This window comes from Furipterus horrens, unplaced genomic scaffold (assembly GCF_987537825.1).
Source record: "Furipterus horrens unplaced genomic scaffold, mFurHor1.1.pri manual_scaffold_11, whole genome shotgun sequence".
NCBI lineage: Eukaryota > Metazoa > Chordata > Mammalia > Chiroptera > Furipteridae > Furipterus > Furipterus horrens.
Window position 1 is genome coordinate 87,602,930 of NW_028327181.1, and position 6,000 is coordinate 87,608,929.

Consider the following 6,000-nt stretch of genomic DNA (forward strand, 5'->3'; position numbering starts at 1 on the left):
AGCTGTGTTTAAAATCTGCAAGTTTACAGCCTTTTAAAGCATTTCTTGTATCTAGATATGTCTTCACAATGAAAATTATATTGGATGTCTGAATTATGCTTTCCTGTTTCTACCTTCTCATCTCATCCACAGACCTATAGAGTTTATTTCAACAACTTAATTCTCAATACATGCTGTTAAAATTGATATTACAACACTTCCACTGCACAGTAAGCTCCGTTGGATATCAGGAAGATATTCTAGGTTCCTGTTTGAGGAGAGTTCAGTCCTTTTGGATTTATTCCCACACACTATTCCATCATAGATTTCCAAAATTTATGCTTCTGCGTTCCACCGTGAAAAGTGGCTCTCCTTAAAAATTAGTACTTCCTCTTACCCTACCTAGCTGCATAGGTAGGCTAGAGCCCTTTACTCCATAATGATTTTTAACAAATTGTCCTTTTAGTACTTTTCAAAATGTTTAGATTGATGATAATTCATTTTTGTTATCCAACATAACAAAGTAAGATTTTTCTGATTCTTTGGCTGCTTCTCTGGAAACCAGTTTTGCAAGTTCATGTGTAGTATGTGGAAAACAAGTGTCTGTAAGTGACTACTCAGGGAAGAATTCACTATGATTATTTTGGGAAATTGTGACATTCGTGAAATGGGCTTGGAGAAACTAACATTAAGTGCCTGCTGTGTACCTGTCACTGTGCATGACAGTTATCTATAATTTCTCTTGAAGTAGAGAGACTAAATTACTGAGAATACTCCAAACCAACACACACACAAAAATTAAAGATGACATGAATATAGAAATGGGGATATTTTACAAATGAACTCAAATGCAAAGGCTTAAATTAGTTACTCAAGTCGTGCAGCTAATAAATACATGATGCTGGAAGGATTCTTTTAGCTCCAGTAAATAAAGCAACTTTCAGTTAAGGAGAATAGAATTAGAATAGGGTAGAATGCATTCGGCCTAGGGTGTGGAATACAGACAGGTGACATACCAAGTCCAAGGGCTGCTTGCTCTGATATGACCTGAAGTCCATCAAGATGTATTGGCAGCTTTGGGGAACCAAGTTTTTCTGTTCCCCTATAAAATTGGTCCTTTTATGATGTTGAAAATGATAATGAGTAAGATTAACAGGGTATGTTAATGCTAGCCTGAGTAGTCACTGTTGTGATTTGAAGACACGGGCTGCAAAATACTTAGGGTATATCTGGGATAAAAGACGGTCTGGCTTACGCAGTTTAGTCCACTCAGGGCATCTGGATCTTGGTATAGATGCCACATTTTAGTGTCTGCTTCTCAGCTTTTTAGCTTGTAAATTTGAAGTAGTAAGTGTATATCTGAATGGACACCAGAGGATGGAATTATTCTAACCAAGTTCACAAACCAGAATACCAATTTATTACTATTACCAAGAAAAATATTACTGTACTGTGATCTGGTTCCCCTTGTTTATACTAATCAGTGTTGGATTAGTCTGCTAGGGCTACCATAACAATGCCATAGACTAGTTGACTTAAACAACAGACATTTATTTTCTCCCCGTTTCAGAGTCTGGACATATGAAATTGGGGAGCTGACAGGGTTGGGTTCTGATGAGGCCTCTCTTTCTGGCTTGCAGACAGCTGCTTTCTTGTGTCCTCACATGGACTTTCCTCTATGTGCTTGCAGAGAGAGAGGTGTCTGGTGTCTCTTTTCATCTTCTGGTGACACTGGTTCTATTGGATTAGGGCCCCACCCTTACGATCTCATTTAACCTTAACTACTCCAACTACAAATAAAGTAAACACATTGTTCAGGTAAAGATATGGTAGTGCTGCCATGTTGTGTCTGTATGCAGTTTTATTTAGTCACGGGTGCAAAGCAGAATTATGTACAGTAGTCCCTCTCTATATGGCTGTTCACTTATCGTGGCCTCACTGTATTGCAGGATTTTTAAGAATATTATATTTATCGTGGATTTTTCACTGTATTGTGGGATTTTGCGGTACTGTATACATATGTTGTTAAAGTTATGTAGGTTTAAGAGTATAGAATGTGTTTAAGAACATAAGTAGTGTTTATAAAAGTGTGGAAAAGGTTAATAAGGGAGTGGGAAAGGTTAATAAGGGACTGGGAAAGCTTTATAGTGTGTGGGAAGGGTTTATAAAGCCTTAAAATATATATAAATACTAAAATAAGTGTAAGGTTCCTACTTCGTGGATTTTCACCTGTCACGGGGGGATCTAGAATGTAATGCCCGTGATAAGTGAGGGAATACTGTAATGTATCACTGGATTTTATTTTGCTTTATTAGCTCCTCAAGAGTTATTGATCTATGAAATGGCAGAGAATGGAAAAAATTGTGACCAGAGACGTGTAGCAATGAACAAGGAACAATATAATGGAAAATTCACAGGTAAAGTATGGCAGTTTGGAGGGAGAAGATCTATGGGTTTAAATTATATGCTTTTCACTGGAATAAAATAGAAATATATCTATTATTTGTTATTTTTATAGTAAAATAATATTCTATGTAATAATACAAGGTTCTTATATAAGATTAATTATATTTTGTTTACTCTTCAGAGTAAATTAAATTATGAGTCCGGGCCTGTAAGGTGATTTTTTTTCACAGTGATAGTCGAGGCAGCCTGGCCACCGTCACATTTAGTATTCTAGGTACAAGATGATTATTGTTAATTTTATTGTATGAAAAGTATTTGGTGCCCAATTTCATGATGCTATTTTGTAACTTTAGAGATAGATTATAAATTTACTTATTACAGGAACCCTAAATTATATAATTATCAAAAAAGTCAGAATATGATTATTGTGGATTTATTTCAAAATCTTGAGACAAATTTATATTTTAACCAAATTTGAAATTTGTGGGGTAAATTGCAGTATGTTTGACTCTTATTCATACATATACCCTGAAAATTACAGAATTTATTTATATAGATGATTTAACAAAAATCTTTCCTTTGCATATTAAAGGAAAATGAAAGGTTTTCCTTTTCTGTTCATTGTAATGGATTTCCTTTTAACTTCTAGATTGTTTAGCATCTCAAACACATCACAAATTATACTCCAGTATGGTAATATTATTATAGCAGATATTTTCTTCTATTGGAAGAGGTGTAAGCTATCTGAAACAGTTGCCATATGTTTGCTTTGATCACTGAATGGCCTTGCAGAACACATTTTGTAGCACTGATCTGACTTCTGGGTTACTTTGCCAATAAATTTTACATTGTTTCACTAGGCGTTTCAGGATTAAGAGATAGGCATCGTATATGTCACGGTCTCTCCCATTAGTAGCTTTTACATGTTTTTTTGTCTTTTCAACTAGCACATTTATATATGCTCCCCCTACTGCCTCACCCCCAGAAATTTAAAATTAATGTTTCTATGACATACTCTTCTTTACCACAGGTTTTATTTTTTACTAAATATTTGCCAGAGGTTGTGCTATAACTGTACATGAAGACCTTGTTCTTTATTCAGGATGCTTAGTACTCCATTGTATGAGTATACCATACTAGAATCATCCCTCTGTCCTCTGTTGATAACATTTCAGTTGTTTATAATCTTTTGCTAGGACAAATAATGCCTCATTGAATAAGCTTGTACAAAACTTATTTCTCCTTACACCTAATCATTCTTAAAAATAGAATTATTGGATTACAGGGTACAGTAGGTCCCCTTATTTATGGGGGAAACATTCCAAGAGGATGCCTGAAACCATGGGTAGTACCAAACCCTAAATATGCTGTTTTTCTTTCATGCATTCATATGCTTTATGGCTTCTCTTCGGCGTATCCGAATTATCAGCATCACTAGTCTTGTGCTTTGAAGCTATTATCAAGTTAAATAAGAATTACTTGAACACCAGCACTGTGGTAACTGCAGTAGTCCATCTGGTGACCGAGACAGCTACGAAGTGACTAGTGAGCAGGTAGCAGAGACAGCACGGTCAGCGCCAGATTTCATCGCATTACTCACAACAGTGCGCAATTTAAAACCTATGAATTGCTGATCTCTGGAATCAGACCAAGGCTGACCATGGGTACTGAAAGTGGAACCATGTATAAGGTGGGGCTACTCTATGTGTATTGCAATTTTGATAGATGATGACAATAATAACTAACCTTAATTGTGCCCTTAACTAAGGGTCAAACTTCTGAGAGCTTTACTATATGAATTAATTTAATCTTTATCATGACCCTATAAAGTAAGTACTATTTTCGTCTTCATTTCAGAGAGAGATAACTGAGGCATAGACAGGTTAACCAACTTGCCCAAGGTCACAGGACTAGTTAAGCGCCAAGACCAGGATTTGGAACGAAGTAATTTGCCTTCACATTTTGAGCTCTAAATCACTTTGCTCTACGATATAAGCTAAATTGCACTCCGTAGAGGTGGGATAATGTAGTATTCCAGTAATGTACAAAAGAGAAACTTGTGTCCTAACAGTAAGATAATTGCATAAAAAATGTTAAGAGTTGTCCTAGTGTGAACCACATTGTTTTTTTGAGGTTCATATGCCGTCATTCAAATGTGGGATGGGAAAGTAGACGAATTATGAAAGTGATTGGAAAAAGCGAGCATTTTGTTTTAATTTCCGCACTAATGTTTTTCAGATCCCTCTTCAATGAATGAAAAGAAGAAGAGGGATCAGGAAGAAAGGCAGAATATTGTCCTGTGGAGACAGCCACTCATTACCTTGCAGTATTTTTCTCTGGAAATCCTAGTAATCTTGAAGGATGGACCTCAAAGTAAAGAGTCTTCCATAATCTTTTATATAACTCTTATTTACTAATTTTAGAAATCTTCAGCAAGCTCCTACTCCCTGCCACCTGCTTTATGAAATGGATTGAATTTAGAATGTTATGGGAATATATTTATTTTCCTTTCCTATAGTTTGCAGAAAAATAGGTTAAGGGAACATACTATTGACAGTTGACCGCTATCTCATGTTGAATCTTTTATGCAAAACAGAATACTGAAAACGAGATTTTTTTTCTGGCTTTGCTTTAAGGAGGAAGACCTGTGTATATTGAATACACTGATTCTTTAGTAGGACAAGGTTCAGGATACGTGGCACTGTTACTGACAGTTTGAGCCAATGAGAAAAGACTGCCAAGAAAATGTGTTCTATCTTGAATTTAGTACTTGTAAGCCCTATTTCAGACATCATAAAGAGGAAGTGAAACTTTTACTTGCCTTATCATTTTTGGCTTGCCTTTCCAAGTTATTACCTATAATATCTTGCATTTTTATTATACTTACAATTAATAAAACATTTTGTAACATTTTTCAGTTCATTTGATCTTTAAAGCAACTCCATAAAGAAGCTAAAACAAGTATATGATTATCATGATTTTTAAAACAAGAAACAGAATCAGACTGGTTAAGTGTCTTACTCCAAGTGCAGTATTTAAGGAACTTGGGATTCTGACCCAAGTCTTCTGACTTGAAGGCCAGTGCTCTCCAGTGTATTACAGTGCTTCTCCTAATTAGAAGTTTGGTGTAAATAAGATTAGTCTTTGGATAAGGGAATAAAATTGAGTTCTGTACCCATGTATCTTCCCTGGACCCCTTCTATACCCCAAGAGACCATAGTGATTAAGGACAAAAGAGCTCATCCCAGAAAGAACTGATCCTGTAGCTGAGCTAAAAAAACCGAACTGCTTTGACAGGATATTGTTTTTGAGAATGATGAATCCTGAAAATGAAACTGAGCTATTTCATTAATTTTTTAAAATATGTTTTTAAGATTATGGCATCGTCAAAACACTGTGGTGTCTTGTTTACTGCTGCTCGCTGTGCTTATAGCTACGTATTATGTCGAAGGAGCACATCAGCAGGTAAGAGGTTCGGTAACTGCGTTTCTGTTCTTTTACCTTTCCGCATCCCAGCTTCAAAATGGGACTCCTGCGGATGTCATAGGGTTTCTACTCTTAATGTTTTTAGGCTTGATTTTGCTTTTTAAATTTATCTGAAAGTATTATTCCATA

At 35.7% G+C, this 6,000-nt stretch overlaps 1 protein-coding gene across 4 annotated transcripts in view; it reads left to right on the forward strand.

The window, feature by feature from the left end:
- The window catches only part of LOC149998746 (microtubule-associated serine/threonine-protein kinase 4-like), a 67,521-nt gene extending 61,676 nt beyond the window's left edge, over nucleotides 1-5,845 (forward strand). For all 4 annotated transcript variants that reach the window (XR_016514019.1, XR_016514020.1, XM_090291284.1 and 1 more), the window contains 3 exons: nucleotides 2,295-2,396; nucleotides 4,624-4,758; nucleotides 5,760-5,845. The gene's annotated coding sequence lies outside the window, so the exon portion shown is untranslated. The remainder of the gene's footprint in view (nucleotides 1-2,294; nucleotides 2,397-4,623; nucleotides 4,759-5,759) is intronic.
- The last annotated feature ends 155 nt before the right edge of the window (nucleotides 5,846-6,000 follow it).